This window comes from Medicago sativa, chromosome 2, assembly GCF_051527215.1.
Source record: "Medicago sativa cultivar Bolivia chromosome 2, Bolivia_mono, whole genome shotgun sequence".
Classification (NCBI taxonomy): domain Eukaryota; kingdom Viridiplantae; phylum Streptophyta; class Magnoliopsida; order Fabales; family Fabaceae; genus Medicago; species Medicago sativa.
In genome coordinates, this window is record NC_140750.1 from 24,287,665 (window position 1) to 24,306,585 (window position 18,921).

The 18,921-nt window shown below is 35.8% G+C and overlaps 1 long non-coding RNA gene across 1 annotated transcript; it reads left to right on the top strand.

Annotated features, from left to right (window-relative positions):
• The first annotated feature begins 6,588 nt into the window (after nt 1–6,588).
• Nucleotides 6,589–17,314, top strand: LOC146945708 (uncharacterized). The gene is made up of 2 exons (XR_015028198.1): nt 6,589–6,660; nt 17,031–17,314. It is a non-coding gene; the product is annotated as an uncharacterized LOC146945708 (long non-coding RNA).
• The last annotated feature ends 1,607 nt before the right edge of the window (nt 17,315–18,921 follow it).

Here is an 18,921-nt window from a genome sequence, read left to right on the forward strand (position 1 = left end):
GTTGTGCAAAAGGATGATGGGGAGTTTGAGGGTGGCTGGTTCAAAAAGGATGGGTCGTCATGTTGATGGGGAAAGTTCTTAATTTTGGAACGATCCTTGGTTAGAAAGAGGTGTTTTATATTAACGGCCATAGGTTGTTTGACATTCATGTGTAGGTAAAACTATTTCAATTATGGAGATGAGGAAGCTACGTTGGGGGGTTGAGGTTGAGGGTGGGGATTGGAGATATATAAAGAGTATTTTAGCTTGGGAGGAAAATATGTTAGTGCAATGTTGTTCTTTGTTGGTAACATTGTTTTGCAGGATTCAGTAGCAGACCCTTGGTCTTGGAAATTTGATCCAATTCACGAGTGTCAAATGACTATATAATCAATTGACTTCTGAAGAGCAACATGTTCATTCTCCTCTTACGGATATCACCTGAAATGAAGTAATGTCTCTCAAAGTTTCTCTTTTTGCATGGTGGTTGCTTAATAAAAGTATACCAACAAAAGACAACTTGCGTAGACATAAAGCTCTTCATTTAGGATCTTGGCTTTGCTATGGGGTTACGGGAAACGTGAAACAATTAATCATCTATTCATGGAGTGCGATCTTTTGGGGTGTATTTGGTAAGCTATTTTGTAGTGGTTGAGTATTTCTAGTGTGCTTCCATCTGACATTGGTATGCATGTCATTCGATTCGGAGGTGCACATCTTTTCTGGTTGGTTTCTACTTGGATCATTTAGAAAGAGCGTAACATACATATTTTCCAAAATAACCAGTTATCCATTGCATAGATGCTTATAGGGTGAAACTTCATTCTTGCTAGTGGATAAAGGCGTATCGACCTAATTTCTTTTTGGCTAAAATATGGTTTTGGTCCCTGCAAATATGGCTCATTTTGGTTTTTGTCCCTGTAAGTTTTTTTTTTTTGTAGTTTTTGGTCCTTGCAAATATGCCTCGTTTTGGTTTTAGTCCTTGACCATGTTTCTGTAATGATTTGCACACGTGGCACATGATGACTGAACCCATTTTATAGAAAAATAGTCCCTGCAAAATATTTTGATTTTTAAAAAGGTCCCTGCAATTCTTTTTTTGAAAATAGTCCCTGGAGGGACTATTTTCAAAAGCAAAATATTTTACAGGGACCAAAAACTATAAAAAAAATTACAAGGACTAAAACGAAAACGAGACATATTTGCAGGGACTAAAACCATATTTTAGCATTTCTTTTTTGATTTTCATGTTTGGTGGACAAATCCATCTATTTGTTTAGGATTCTTCACTTCGTAATGCTGCTATTTGGCCTTTTGCTTTTGTTGTTTTCGGAATTAGAAAAGTACCTTTTAATAAAAAGCGTAAGTACCACCGAAGATATTACCGGTTTTAGTCACGACCAGGTTGCTTTCTTTAAGACATTTTGCGGCACTACCCAAGTTTGTGCAAGGTAGATTAACAACCGCGCCACCTCCAGGATAAAACAACCCATTTCACCTATTTGATTACGCACTCCACCGTAAGTAATCGTTCGAGAAATAACACCCTTAAATATGATTTAATCGTTTGATTAAACAATTTTATATGAACATGTTTTTTCAGTTATGAAAGTTGTGAAGAGTCCACTATGTAACAAAATGGGTGATCAGTGGCTAAATAATCATCATGTAACTTAATTATACAGAAAGAGATTTTCTTTTTAACAATTAGTAATGATATCATTTTACCTCATTTTCAACAAATAGATAAGAGACATTTTTCATTGAAATATATTGTATTAAATAAAGTTATTTCTTATTTTTAAGGGTTAATAGACCTTTACCCCCTGTAATATAGGTCACTTTTGGGTTTGCCCCCTGTAATTTTTTTTTTCGATTTGGTCCTTGTAAATTTTTTTTGTTTAGGAATACCCCCCTAGGCCAGCTGACTGTGCATTTTCGCTGAGGTGGCGTGCTGCGTCACCTTTTTCTGATGACGTGGCACGTTGACTGTATATTTTTTTATTTTTTATTTTTTTATAGAGTTCACGTGACATTTCTTATTTTTTTAATAAAAAAAATAAAAAATTCTGGAAAAATGAAAAATAATGAAAAGATAAAAAATATTAAAAATTTAAAAAACGAAAAAATATTACAAAAAAATTAAATAAATTCTTGAAAAATAAAAATTAAAATAAAAATGATTAAAAAAACGAAAATAATTATGGAAAAATTAATAAAAATGAAAAAATCTAGAAAATTTAGTAAAAAAATCTGGAAAAATTTAAAAAATCTGGTAAAATGAAGAAAAATCTAGAAAATTTAATAAAATAAAATCTGGAAAAATTAATAAAAATGAAAAAAATTAATATATTTCAAAAAATTCATATTTCCATATTATTTTCAATAGCCGAATAATTGAAATTTCTGGAAAAATGAAAAAAATTAATATATTTCAAAAAATTCATATTTCCATATTATTTTCAATAGCGGAATAATTAGTGGAAAAAAAAGACAAAAACTCAGTTTTTTCAGAATTTTTTTTTATCTTTTTCGAAATTTTTTCGAAAATTCATATTTTTTTTTATCTTTTTTTTTTCAAAAATTTAGTTTTCATAATTAATCATTTTTTCGAAAATTTGAAGATTGATCATTTTCAAAAACTAAATTTTCGAAAAAAAAAAGATAAAAATTTTCGAAAATTTCAAGATTGATCATTTTCAAAAATTTGAAGATTAATCATATTTATAAACATCATGTCCGAATAACAGGATACAATGTATATTGATTGACACCGGTATATAAATCATATTATACGGTTGAATGACAAGTACTTTTCGAAAAAAAAATATGATTTTTTTCATTTTTCCGGTATTGAAAAAAAATATGGAAATATGAATTTTTTGAAATTTATTAATTTTTCCGATAATGTTTTCATTATTTTAATTTTTCCAGATTTTTGTTTTCATTTTTATTAATTTTTCAGAATTTTTTTCATTTTTTTATTTGTTAAGAATTTTTTTCGTTTTTTTGTTTTTTAAAAAAAAAAATTTAAAAAAAATATTTTTTTAATTAAAAAAATAAGAAATGCCACGTGTACCCTATAAAAAAATTAAAAATAAAAAAAATTATACAGTCAGCATGCCACGTCATCAAAAAAAGGTGACGCAGCACGCCACCTCAGCAAAAATGCACTGTCAGCTGACCTAGGGGGGTATTCCAAAACAAAAAAAAATTACAAGGACCAAATTTGACAAAAAAATTTCACAGGGGGGAAAACAAAAAATGGTCTATATTACAGGGGGTAAAGGTCTATTAACCCTATTTTTAATATAGTTTACATTATTGTTTATTCGGAATTTTAGCCCCACAAATACCAAATGTTTAGATCCGTCCCTGAACCTTTTTAGACACACCTTATGCTTCATCTGGTCTTCTTTTGGCTTCTAAATAAATAACTTGCCCGGGAACCATCAACCCTTATGAGTCAATGGCAAATGAGAAAGAATACTACTCCCTCCGTCTCATAATAATTGTCTTTTTACCCATTTTTCTTTTTCTCAAAATAATTGTCACTTTAGAATACCAATGCAACATTTATTATTTTTTTCCATTATTATACCCTTATTTATTGAATTTCATCCAAACTTAACTACTCCACTAACTACAATTAATAAGTTTGTTTTAGTAAATGATACTAATTTTACCATCAAAATCAACACAATTAATCATTTTCTTAATAATCGTGCATAAACTTAAAGGTGTACTATTTAGAGACGGAGGGAGTACAAAATTCTTTAAAGTCAATGACAATGATAATACTACAAGCTACTCCATAGTATCTCATGATAGTCATATGACTATCGGAACTTAGACTAGCATTATGAGTGTAATCTTTAGAGCTGTTTAGTTGGAAAAAACAAATTTCGTTTTTAATTTTTGTCTCTTACTTTTAATTTTGAATAAATGTCTCGTGATCTTCTACTATGTTCCTTGTTTTTTAAAATTTGAATAGTAAATAATGAAAATAATTTTTTTTACTCAGTTAAAAAAAGAACTTTACAATTCAAACTAAAAACCACGAAATGGTACTCCCAAAATAATTTTTCTCCAAAAACATAAATTATCTGTCTCACAACAATCGACTATAGAGAATTAGAGATGATAAATTCTGTCTCTGGTGGTTTAAAATCAAGTAAGGGAAAGTGTGGATTGCGTGAATCGAACCAACAATCCACTTGGGCAATCAGCAATAAAAATGGTAAATTAATTAATACTAGATAAAAGTAATTTAATAAAAATTTCACCAACATATGGTTGGTCTAAGTGGTAATTAAAAGATTTGAACACTTAAAGCAAATTATCATAAGTTAATATGTGACTTGCGTATGAAGAAAATTCAATCTAGATAAAAAATAGAGCACTGCTATTTGCAGCGACAAATTTTATCACGAATTTCTAACGAATTACTTATTCACCAATTGCATCTCACTGCTTTTGGAAATTACGGCAAGTTATGGGTTATTTTTTGTTAAGCAAACCTGTTTGCACGCTCGTGAAACCATCGTGATGCATCAATTTGTGATGTCTAGAATTATCCAAAAAAATATACATTTTGTGTCTAATATATTCTTTGATGGAGTTAGTTACTCTCAAATAACTGAAATTATGTACATTATAAAAAATAAAAATTATATATACATAATTCTACAATTAATAATTAAATAATAGAATAAACAAGTATATGTATATAAAAAATTTAAAAATATTTTTTTAGGTTCAAAGACAAGTGTAAGGCAGATATAAATATCTTTAAATTCAATCACACCCAACTTTAAATATCGAGAAAAACTCAAACCCACACTCGACCAATTAAAGCGGGGTTTCTCTATCAAAATCGGAGCAAACTCGGGTGGTCCAGATTATGTTGCCACCTTGTTTGTTTTTTTTTTTAAAGATTTTTTTTTTAAAGATTTTTTAAAGAAGCTAAACTAACCCCCTCAAATTTGGCACCAGAGAGAATCGAACATGAAACCTTGAGGAGGAGCACACTCTCAAGTTTCAAGCCAATATCATTAGGTCAACCTAAGTGAGTTTATGTTGCCACCTTGTTATTTCTTAACTGACTGACTCTTAAATGAATTTGAGGTTATATTTTCTAGCTCATGCTAGCTAGATGAAGCTGTCCTAAGATCATGTGGGATGAATAAAACCACCACCCCAATCAATAAGGACATCTCACCCCACACACACACTCTTCAAGGTGAAACAGAAAGAGACTCACAAGCTCCACCACTTTTGTAGTTTTGTAACCGGATAATATGGGTGATTGTTGTGGGACCCACAATTTTTACCTTCACAGTTTTCTCACTTTTGTAACCCACTAGCTACTTCTTGCTTCCTTTGTAATTTGTAGTGGAAGTAAGGATATTTTGGTACTTTCAAACATTCCAAGTGTTTAGCTTTTAATGTCTTTAAGTCTATGAAAGGAAAATGAACAAAGAATTTAGAAAAAGCATAAAAGTATGTAGGTTGGCAAAAAGAATCAAAGATCGAACCTTGAGAAATTGATTGGTGATAATTGTTAATTATAAATATATATACAAGAAATTTCCCTTCTTTATTAGCATTTTTCGTGGTATTTTCCTTCTAGGATACCAACATATATTCCACCACCATTTTTTTGTCTAATAGTCGAATTGCTAAAAATTCATCAACATATATTATACATTATCTCCATCAACTAAGTTAAACTCACAAAAACATTATAATTTTTTATTCTATCCATTTGAGCTAAGTTCGGATTCTATTTTCAATTAGAAATTTCTGAAATTCAATCCATCAATTACGAACTTAGATTCCATGCAATCGTTGACATAGTTAACTCATTGCACACATCTTGATTGAAATCGAACGACACATATCTAACACACACAAATAAATTAAGATTATTGATAAAAATTGAATAGTCGAGAAATTCATCTATTTGGCCGTAGGAAATTCATTTCCGCCAATTACAAAATTATACGTCCTTACGGTCCAACAAACATCAAAATGGAAGCTATAATTTGTAACTTTAGATCAAATAACGGTTAATATTGCATGAAAATTAAATCATATTGATATTGAATATGTGAATATGTCGCTAATAGAGTTATTAAAGGTCTTTCAAAAAAGAATTAAAAGTTAGAACTATTAAATTTATCAAGGTGGATAATCTTTCACGTACTAATTAAAGGACAATTGAATAGTTGTGATCATATGCAACTATTTATGATTGGAAACATTGTATATTGGTTGAAATCTTTTAATCAGTCCCAATATGTCATTGTGCTTGACACATATTCTCTAGCAGCAAAATTTTACTAGAAAAATTGAATGTCCATTTTTAGGTTTTAATATTGTCCAATAATGCTTATTCTTTTCATTTATTTATTAAATTGCTTTTTCTTGATTTCTTCTTATATGCGAATGAAAAATTTGTTTAGTAAAATATGTTATCAACTAGTCCAAAACTTTATCTTCACAATGTATATCTCATTTTCTACATTACTTAAAAGAAGCTACTTTTTTAGTCTCACTTTTTTAGCAAGAGCCTTAAACTAGAAGTATCCTTAAATGCCACTAGTTACCACATGTCAACAAAACCAGCATAGTTGAAGACTTTTTACATGGCAATAAAAAAGAATTCTCACTCAATAGGTATAGTGTCCTACCTTTTTCTACAACATTCACCTTGCATGGATATATGACTCAAGATATGCAAATCTTATTAATTTTAACTTGATCTTACTACTTGCTCACTTGGTGTTATCTTCCTAATAAGATATCTTACGTAATGTTGTTGTCTCATATTTCAATCTATTCACCATCTGAAATTTACCTAATTAACTATATGTAGCTACTTACATCACGACTGAACCGTCACATTGAATCATATTCAACCACTATATATCCAAAATTCACTTTGATGTTGAAATGTTAACAAACATCTTCGTGGGTCCTAGGTTATTGAATGTTTTGGATTTGCTTATATAGGTAATATGTTGTCACTACTTGTCACATGTAATGAACATTAATTGTAGCTATGTTTACGTACTCTCTTTTTTGTCTTAGATTTTTCTTTTAATTAATGTCAGATTGTTAATTCTTGTATAGAGTTTTTGTGTTCTATATGGTACTTGATCATTTTAATGGACTCACTGATCATGAATCGAAATGCCCGCTTGAAAGCAACTTAACGTGAAACAATTTCTCAATCGTAAACTCACCAAAAAAATAAAGATGATAATACATTGATGTACGCACAATTCTTTATTATATGCTATTTGCTAAAGATCCGTAATATTGAAGTTTGGGGTGGGCATGGTTCGGTTAACCATATTAACTGAACCGAATCGAACCAAAGTGTTGAAATGGTTCGGAATAACCGAACCGAACCGAACCGTTTAAGGTTTGGAACTAACCGAACTGAACCAAAGTTATGGTTCAGTTAACCGTTTGCTTGCCTATTAACCGAACCGAACCAAACCAAAACTAAAATTAAGCTATTTTATGTAACCATATTAACCGAACCAAAATTAAATTATAACATATTCATAAGCTATTTTAGGTAAGTATTCCAATAAATTTGTGAAGAATAATTCAATTAGTCAATGAAATCAAAAGTACCCTAAATTCCACACATCGCAGCACAGTAATAAAATAAAAAGGTACTGCATATGCATGAAAGTTGTAAAAATTTACACAACAATCCAAACATTTGAAAAAGAAAAAAAAGCGGTGTTTGTGAAAAAATGATGAAAATGAAAAAGAGAAGAGAATGGGGAAGAGAGGTTACGAACCAGAGGCAAAAGGAAGTAGTGAAGAAGAAGCCATCGTAATAGTTTGTTTGTTTGAGAAGAAGAAGAAAGAGTAAAAGCACCTTTCAGTTCAGCTTATTTGTGTTGTGTTGTGCGTGCAGTGAAACGAAACGTGTGTTGCGTTTGTTTGTGCTGGGTAAGTTATTTTCAGAAATTTAGGTTCCTATGCTGGGTCAGAAAATAATGGTTCGGTTCAGTTAATTGAGTTTGGTTCGGTTCGGTTAACCGTTCGGTTCAGTTAATGAACTGTTTTTAAAATAACGGTTCGGTTCAATAACCAATATAATGGTTCAGTTAATTTTAGTTTGGTTCGGTTAACCGGTTCAGTTCAGTTTTTGGATATTTTTGCCCACCCCTAATTGAAGTGCATCAACGATAAAAAAATCACAGTGCAAGCAAAAAAATGGGGAAAACAATTGTTAGCGTGAGCGGAGGAGTTGGTTGAGGAGACAATTGTTAGGGTGAGTGGAGGAGTTGGTTGAGGAGTATGTAGATCTTCTTTCTAACATTAGTTTGTCCGTTGATACTTTTGATCAGTGGTGGTGGCAATTAGTCGGGGATGGTGCCTATTCAGTTCGTGGTGCGTATCTATTTCTTACTAGTTCTCAACAACATCAGCCTACCACAGTTTCCGATTTGATTTGACACAAAGATGTTCCATTGAAGGTTTTAATTTTTGCATATCGTCTTCTGCGTAACAGGTTACCTATCAAAGATAACCACGCTAGGCGCGGTGTAATTACTCATGAGGTTAATCTGTGTGTGAGTGGGTACGGCGTGGCATAAACGACAACTCACTTGTTCCTAAATTGTGCTAGTTTTGGTTCTCTTTGGTATATGGTTCGTGTTTGGTTGAGTTTTTCTTCGGTTGACCCCAATGTTCTTCAAGATCATTTTATTCAATATGCTTATTTGACAGGTGGCTCTAAAGTGCGATACTCTTTTATGCACTTAATCTGGTTTACCTGTATTTGAGTCCTTCGAAATGAAAGAAATGATATAATTTTTAACAATAAGGACAAATCTATAACACAGTTGCTAGAAACCTTTAAACTTATTTCTTTCTGGTGGCCGAAGTCAAAGGTTGCAACTTTATCTGTATGTTTTCAAAGTTGGTGGCAACATTCTTTAGATTGTTTGAGTGTTGGTTGATTTTGTTTTTTTGTTCGCGCTCGCTGTATTGAACTTTAAAAGCTTATGTTTGACACATCTTATATTGAGGAGAATGCTTGATAGGTTTCTTTAATATAATTTTATTTTAGTTTGTTAAAAAAAATGTCCTAATTGCATATTTTTCGAAGGAAATAACTAGTAAGCATGTAAATCATGTAAAAAAACTAGTAAACACGTAAAATAACTATATTTGACAGGTAACATTGTAGCAGGCAACTTAATGGTAGATATTATAAGTAAATAACAATTCATGAATTTGTTAAAATAAAACTTTTGATTTGCTAATTTTACTCGTTAGATAAAATGACGATTATCAATCGAGTCCTTTTTAATCATATGAATTTATAAACTATAAGCATTAAACTTAAAAAACACAACTTACCAAACATAGCCTCATGCTTTGTGGGAAAGTTTTGTGGAGAGGGGAAGAGAATGCTTTGAGGGTGAGAAATTTAGGGGAAAATAGAGAAATCATTCATATTTATTTTTTAGAAAATGATAAATTAATGTATGATTACTATATGTTTAATTTAAAAAATATTATAACAAAATAGATTAAATTTGACAAATTCATACAAACCCTCCAAGCCTCCTCAAAACCTTCCACCAATACAAATTTTGAGTTCCTGAAACGAGGAGGATTTTTTATTACGAAGAAAAATAAACCTTGTAAGCTCTCTCCTCCCAATTTGCTCTATTTTTTTTTTTTCCACTTGCTCAATCCTTTTTTTTTTTTTTGAAAAAGCCAAGATGGTATATAAATATATGAAACACCGCTAAACGCTTTCGCACAAGGTGTGCCAAAACGCCTAGCCACAAACAAAATTCAGATCCTGTACAACGCCATTAAGGCGCAAAGAAACAAAACAGAAAAAAGAAGAACACAAATCAAAAGGCTAAAAAACAGAGTTCAAGCAGGTTAAAGGACTCCGCCGCCACACTTGATAATCAAAATCAAAATTAGTGTATTTTGATTTCAACCACCAAAATGACTGAAGCTTTACCCTTTCACCTAACGCAAGCAAATTGTCCTCTTTTCTTTGAAAAATTCTATTGTTTCTTTCTTTCCAAATTGTCCAGACAACTGATACCCAGATGATGTGCATGGACTCCGTTGTCTTCTTTGAAAAACCCCGAAGGCCACCAAACTGATGCAGATGGTTGAAAAACTGACAATGAAAAACTGTTGATATACCAAGCCAACCGGCGACAAGCTTCCACAAATCACCAAAAAAGCTGCACGTAATAAACAGGTGCTCCCTGACCTCATTAGCACCGCAGTTACCAACACAACCTTGATCAGATATTAGTATGACCCCCCGTTGGAAGAGTTTATCTCTTGTCGGAATCCGGTCAAGGAAGAGACGCCAAGCGAAAATCAACACTTTTAGAGGCACCGCTTTCAGCCACAAGAAATTATTATTATTATTATTATTAAGCTGTTGGTGCCTATCATGTTCCAATTCTGTTAAAAAACAATAAGCAGAACTAACAGTATAACAATTAGTAGCATGTAACTTCCAAATCCATTTATCGACGCGGTCAACCTGCAAAGAGAAGTTAGATAGGCGAATAATGCACTCCCCCAACAACTCCTCCTCCCATGCAAACAACCTCCGACGCCACTTCCAAGCCTCACCATTGACCCCCCACCCTCTCGCACACATAACAGCCACCGTATCTAATTTATTCTCCGCTAACTCAAACAATCTCGCATACAACTCACACAATGGTTTCCCTTCAAGCCATGGGTCAAACCAAAGCAAAGTGCTCTCACCATCCCCCACATGACGCCTAATATTATCAGTTAACCACCCTGTATCAACCTCCCCCACACCATCCCTAATATTCAAAATATTCTGCCACCACACCGAACCACCTCCCCTCCAAATGCAGCTAAGCCGCCCCCCCTCATCTCCATAACGGGCACACAACACCCGATACCAAAGACTCTCACGTTCCTGCAAAATCCTCCACCACCACTTACCCAAGAGAGCAAGATTAAACTCCCTCAACCTCCGCACCCCCAAACCTCCCTCCTCCTTTTGCAAACAAACAGTCTCCCATTTTACCCAAGTTATTTTCCTAATATCCTCACAACCCCCCCAAAAAAATGCATTAAAAATAGATTCAAGGGAAGAGATTATACCTGAGGGGGCTTTGAAGAAGGAAAGAAAATAGACCGGAACTGAGGACAGGACAGACTTAAGTAAAATCAAACGACCTCCCATAGACAGGTGACGGCTCTTCCAACCAGATAATCTTTTTTTAATGCGTTCAACCAGAGGGTACCAAAAAGCTAACTTCCTCGGATCACCACCAATAGGCAGCCCCAAATATAAAAAAGGCAGGCTGCCATGTTTACAATGCATCACCGACGCTGCCTCATGCAACCAAGAAACTGAAACATTTACCCCATAAAGCATACTCTTATGGAAATTAACTTTTAAGCCAGAGGTCAATTCAAACAGCATCAACACAGATTTTAAGATTCTAATATTCCCCCAACTTTTTGCTCCCATCAAAAGAGTGTCATCAGCAAATTGCAAATGAGAAATGACAACATCACCATGCGCCCCTACCTTGTAAGGTTCAAACAAACCCTGCTCAACCACTGAGTTCATCATAACATGTAAGCCTTCAGCAGCAATAAGAAAAAGAAACGGAGAAAGAGGGTCACCCTGACGCAGGCCCCTCTCCAACCTAAACTCCTCAGTAGGGCTACCATTTACCAAAACAGACACTGACGATGTCGATATACATTCCATCATCCACTTACGCCACACAATAGGGAAATTCATCCTTCGCAACACAGTATCAAGATAATTCCAATCCAACGAGTCATAAGCCTTTTCGAAATCAACTTTGAACAATAAAATATCCTTCTTTTGCTTACGAGCTTCATCGACCAACTCATTAGCTATCAACAAACCATCTAGAATTTGACGACCAGGCACAAACGCTGACTGCGACGAAGAGATAACACCACCGACAACACTTCGTAACCTGTTAGCAAGGACCTTCGACAAAATTTTATAAAGGCAATTTACCAATGATATGGGGCGAAAATCAGACAAAGATTGAGGGCTCTCGACCTTCGGAATCAACGCGATGAAAGTGCTATTAATACCTTTTGTCAATCTCCCATGTCTATGGAAATCATTAAAAAATCGAAGTAAATCCTCCCTGAGTAACTCCCAAAAATCCTTTATAAAGCCCATATTAATGCCATCCGGACCTGGGCTTTTAAAACTATCACAATTCCAAACTGCCTGTTTAATCTCTTCCTCTGAAAATTGCATTATCAAAGACGCCCCTTCCTCCTCAGACAACGTTTTAAACAACAAATTATCAACACTAGGCCGCCTTAAATTAATAGATTTAAAATGATTTCTGAAATGATTGAACACTGCCCCACGCACACCATCAACACCTTCAACTCGGACCCCATCAACATTAATAAAAAGAAGAGCATTAGCCCGTCGTCTTGCAGACATGATACCATGAAAGAATTTGGAGTTGGCGTCACCTTCACGAAGCCAATTTAATCTAGATTTTTGCCATTGGATGCTCGCTTGAAGTTTTGATAAAGAAAGAACCTCAGCTGACAACGAACATAACTCCCCCACCTCTTCCTCTTCTAAATCAAAATCCTCCGCCTTCACATCCAACAAAGAAATACGTTCCTTTACCGACTGAATTTTACCTTCCAAATTCTGGGTGTGAGACTGATGCCACAATTTCAAACAGCCTTTGATTAATTTTAACTTCTCCTTTAAGACATAACCACCCCACCCATCTATCCTGAAAGACTGCCATTTCTCTGTTACAAACTCTTTATAACCAGGTAAATCGGACCAACACTTCAACAAACGATTCGGTCTTGGTCCCCAATTAGCTTCATCCACCGTCAACATAATCGGACAATGGTCGGATACAGATCTAGGAAGAGCAACCTGAATACAATTGGGCCACGAAAAAAACCACTCTTCAGATAAAAGAAAACGGTCCAAACGACTCATCGACAGACCATCCCCACAGTACCACGTGAAACTCCTCCCACACAACGGTAAATCAACCAACACAGCATTTTCTATAAAATTATTAAAAACTGAGAAGTCTGCAGAACTACCACCAATGACCCTACTTTTCCTCTTGGATTCCGATCTAATGGCATTAAAATCACCGACAACACACCAAGCACGCCCCACATCATTTTCAATCTGAGTTACAATCCTCTCCCATAAACAAGCACGCCCTCCACTATCACAAGGCGCATACACATTCGCAATTGCAAAATCGACACCGCTATTTAGGAAGCGACCTTTAATTATCAAAACATTTTCAAGGCTCATAGTCACAGACACATCCACCTCAAGAGAACTCCAAAGAGTAATAATACCCCCAGCAGCCCCAATAGATGGACGATAGAAATAACCAACTGATTCAGATCCCCACAAAGAACGACACGTATTATCATCAATCTGTTGTAACTTCGTCTCTTGGATACAAAATACTAACGGACTCTTCTCCCTCACCAACCTCTGAACCTCCCGACGCTTCTCCCACCCTCCTAAACCCCTCAAATTATAAGATAACAGCTTCATCTAAAAAACCCCTCTCCCACACCCTCACCGATCCACAACCTTCACAAACCTTCCTCCACTCCCTCCTCCCCCACCTTCGGCCCCTTAGCCCCTTTCTCAACCCTCACATTTTTTACTCCCTCACCCTTCCCCCTAGCTAATACATCAAACATATTAGCGCAATCCACATCAACCTTAACCCCCATAGCCTTACCAACAACACAGACATCCGCCGCCACCTCCTTAGGCTTCCCATGCAAAATCATCCAATTTTTCCAATCAGTAGACGGCCCTGAAGATTTAGACCCATTCGACAAAGAAACACCCCCTTTAAACTCTGAAGAGGGGCATGGCACCTTGGTTGCATTTTTCTTTCTGTTTACCTTTTTTATTGCACGAATTAATTTGTTCCTGTCCTTAACCGGAAGCCTAGCAATACGTTTCAAATTCAACAAAGAAGGGTCACACCTTGTACCTTTTAATTTTTTATTTCCGTCATGAGAATTCTTCTGTCTATTCCCCTCTTTGATGAGTACTTTTGGCACCGCCGATTCGCCCACAACTAACCCCTTCTTCTTACAAACATTATAACTCCACGGTCCCTGACTCATATTTGCTTGACCACCCGAAGGACTGCCATGCCGATCTGGTGCACCCTCAGCCTCAACCTCAACCAATCCATCTTTATTTCTAACATGTCCGCCTGCTGCCCCATAAGCTTCCTCTAATTGTTTCACCGCATTTTTAACACTATAATGACTTTTAACAGACTCAGGCTTACTTCCTTTGGACCATTCTGCTTGAAGTTGATCCACTAAAGTGTCCACCAAAGGTACATCATCTTGCATACAAACAGGTTCTGAACAATGTGAAGCATTATCCGCCTCATATTCCACAAGGCAAGCATCTTCAGCCAAACCAAACTCAAGATCTTCCACCAACCGAACCGAAAAAGGCACTCCATCAACATATAATTTTTGAACCCCATTTATTTCAGAAAATTGGGACGTAGTTAAAAATAAGCGGGCATAATCCAATCGAACTTTATTCACGGTGCATTCATCCACCTTCAACAATCTTCCATACAAGGACGCAATAATAGCAAAAAAATTGATGTTCCATGCATGCAACGGAATGCCATAACATCTGACCCACGCACCTCTTTCGTACACCAACTCAGTAGCTTTAGACCAAACGCGACAATCATAAAGATATTGTTTAAAAAACTCTGATGCTTGATTGAAACGGGACATGCACTCTTCATGTTTCCCCACATGTAAAAATACCTGATCACCCCCTAGTGGGAACACTTGAAAATCTTCCAATCCAATGTCAGTGATGATTTGTTGTAACTCCGGAACAGTGATCCCATTTCGGATTCGTGCCAATAAACCACTACTCGCCCATGTTACATCCTCCTCCACGGCACAGTAACTCCTTCCCTCTTCTTCCCCTTTCACACGCCCCTCCTCACCCTCATCCTTCACCTCTTTCCGCTCTCCCTCCACCGCCTTCCCCTTCTGTAACGCCCGTCTTAATTATTTGATTATTTAAAAATATATTTATATATATGATTTAAGTGATTTTCATGATTGATATGTGTGAATTTTATGATTCATGAGGTTGAGTGGTTTATATGATTTATAAATGAATTATGTGGGGTATTTTGTTGTGGTGAAGTTGTTATGTTGTTATGACTTATTTTATTATTAAATAAAATAAGATATGATAAATAAAATAAAAATATTAGAAGTTGGGCTGTGACGTGTAAAGAGTAAGTTTAGAGGTGAGAAGAGTAATACGAAAAGATAAATAGGGCAAACAGAAGTTAGAAACGTTTTTACGTGAAACACTTTTGGAGAAAAGGGAGAAAAGTCAGAAAAGAGGAGAACTAGAGGGAGAGCTGCGATTTCATCATAACCAGGTAAGGGTGAGACTAATTTTCAATATTATTAAGGGTATAATTCTATAGGATGAATTTAGCATGATTAGGTTAAGTTTTGGTGAGAATTGAGAATTAGGTTTAGGATCAATTTTGATGAATGAAACAAGAACAGATGTTAGATTGATGCAAAATTAGTGTACAGACCTTAGATATGACTTAAGATGATAATTAGATGCTATTTGGATGAAGGAATCGTGAATATAGGTGAAAAGTTGTGATTTTTAGGTTTCTGGCCGTACTGACATTCATCGCTCGCACCTGCGAGCAAGAACACTCGCAACTGCGAGCTAGAACCCAGAACTCGCAACTGCGAGCAGTGCAACTCGCAACTGCGAGTGACCTGTGAGCCCGCAACTGCGAGCAGAATAACTCGCCACTGCGAGTAAATACGTAGGAACCCAGAATGCACACTTTGCTCGCCATTGCGAGTGAAGTTACTCGCCACTGCGAGTTAGGCTGTTAGTTGCCCAAAATTGTCCCGATGCGATCCTTTCGCACGTGTAGTCTTGAGATGACCTTAGAAGTAAGTTAGAGAGCTGTTTAGGATGCTTTCATAAGCTCCAGGAGTCTGTTATGGTGACTGAAACTAGAAGTGTTGCTGCATGAATGCTATAATGATGTTTTATGATATTTATATTGATGTAATTAATTCTTTATGTGAATGTTAACACATTCAAGCGTTGTTAATTGTTGTATGTTGCTGCTGTTTTCTGTTGTCGACTGTTAGTGTCATGAGGTTGCATGAGTCGGTCTATGTTGTTGGAATTTAAGAAGTCGTCCGTGATTATGAGTCGTATGAGTTGTACACGTCGTTGTCTAAGTTGTTGGAAGTTGAGTTCATTGCATACTCATTAAAGTTGGGGGCTTTAGGCCCGGCAGCCTTTGTGCTCATTAAATTTGGGGGCTTTAGGCCCGGCAGCCTTTGTGCTCATTAAAGTTGGGGGCTTTAGGCCCGGCAGCCTTTGTGCTCATTAAAGTTGGGGGCTTTAGGCCCGGCAGCCTTTGTGCTCATTAAAGTTGGGGGCTTTAGGCCCGGCAGCCTTTGTGCTCATTAAAGTTGGGGGCTTTAGGCCCGGCAGCCTTTGTGCTCATTAAAGTTGGGGGCTTTAGGCCCGGCAGCCTTTGTGCTCACACGTTGAAGAGCCTATTATGCTCATTTGTTGTTGATTGGTACCACATGCATTTGCATATCAAGAAGTTCATGATGTTAAGTTGTCAGGTTGTTGTCGAGTTGATAGAGTTGCATGGTCAAAGATGAGTCGTGTTGTTAAGTTGTTGTTGAGTTGATAGAGTTGCATGGTCAAGGATGATTTGTGATGAAAATTAGTAATGGTATTTGATGATTGTATTTGTTATGTAATGAAAAATGTGCTAATTGTTAATTGTTGATATGTTATTAATGTTTAAGTTGTTAAATGCATTTTATTGGATTATATGCTTAATGTATTGATTATGAAATCTCACCCCTTCTGCGTATATGTTGCCTCGACCGTGGGTAATGTGCAGGTAATAAAGATTAGAGGCGTTCATGAGTGGACCCTTTGTTGGCGTCTAGGTGCTCTGATACGTAACGGGATGGGGGCTTGCTTTTACTTCTATTCCTTACGTGTCTCTTTTATGAACTAATTTATGAGATTTTCCAATAAGGCCTGCGTGCCAAGACTTTTAGATGTTGAACTATTTTCCGCTGCAACAATTTTAAGATTTTCATGATGTTGAATTTGAAGGATAATTATTATTATCCGTTTTATGATTTAAATGAAGTATGTGACATTCCGTTGTGATCAAAATACTCTGATTTTAAATGAAATTTTTATGTTGGGAAAACGGGGTGTTACAATTGGTATCAGAGCAGGTCGGTCCGTCCGGCCAAGTAGTTGAGTCGCGTTGTGTCGTTTTACAGTTTTGTACTGTATTTAAGTTGTACTTATTGTTGATTGTTATGTAGAGAACCAATACCTGGTATGAACTGGTTAGAATACAACCATGTTCGTATTAATTGTTTAGTAAGTCGGTGTACTTTTCCTCCGCCGAAGAAGAAAGTGGAGCAGAGTTTTTGTCTACTAAGCAGCTGAAGCAATTAGAACGCGATGGGATCTTGATGTTTTCCTTGATGGCATCCTTATCCTTGGAGAATCAAGCAGTGATTGATAAGTTGCAGGTGGTGTGTGATTTTCCTGAAGTTTTCCCTGATGAAATCCCTGATGTACCACCGGAAAGAGAAGTTGAATTTTCTATTGACCTTGTTCCGGGAACGAAGCCTGTGTCTATGACACCTTATCGTATGTCAGCTTCTGAGTTGGCTGAGTTGAAGAAACAGTTGGAGGAATTGCTAGATAAGAAGTTCATTAGACCGAGTGTTTCACCTTGGGGAGCGCCGGTATTGTTGGTTAAGAAGAAAGATGGAAGTATGAGGTTGTGCATTGATTATCGACAACTGAATAAAGTAACTATAAAGAATAGATATCCACTTCCTAGAATTGATGATTTGATGGACCAGCTGGTGGGTGCACGTGTGTTCAGCAAGATTGATTTAAGGTCGGGTTATCATCAGATTAAAGTAAAAGATGAAGACATGCAGAAGACGGCCTTTAGGACGCGATATGGTCATTATGAATATAAGGTGATGCCTTTTGGTGTGAGTAATGCGCCTGGCGTGTTTATGGAGTATATGAATCGCATTTTCCATGCATTTTTGGATCGCTTTGTGGTTGTGTTCATCGATGATATTTTGATTTACTCTAAGACAGAAGAAGAACATGCAGAACATTTGAAAATCGTTTTGCAAGTGCTGAAAGAGAAGAAGTTGTATGCTAAATTGTCTAAGTGTGAATTCTGGTTGAACGAGGTAAGTTTTCTGGGCCATGTTATTTCCGGTAGTGGTATTGCAGTCGATCCATCTAAAGTTGAAGCAGTATCACAATGGGAGACTCCTAAGTCAGTTACAGAGATTAGAAGCTTTTTGGGTTTGGCAGGATACTATCGAAGATTTATAGAAGGATTTTCTAAGTTGGCACTTCCGTTAACACAGTTGACGTGTAAAGGTAAAACCTTTGTGTGGGATGTTCATTGTGAGAATAGTTTTAATGAATTGAAGAAGCGTTTGACGACGGCTCCAGTTTTGATTTTGCCAAAACCTGATGAACCTTTTGCGGTGTATTGTGATGCGTCCAAATTGGGCTTAGGCGGTGTGCTTATGCAAAATGGTAAAGTTGTTGCTTATGCATCAAGACAGTTGAGAACTCATGAACGAAACTATCCTACTCATGACCTTGAATTAGCTGCAGTCGTATTTGTCCTTAAGATTTGGAGACACTACTTGTATGGTTCGAGATTCGAGGTGTTTAGTGATCACAAGAGCTTGAAGTATTTGTTTGATCAGAAAGAATTGAATATG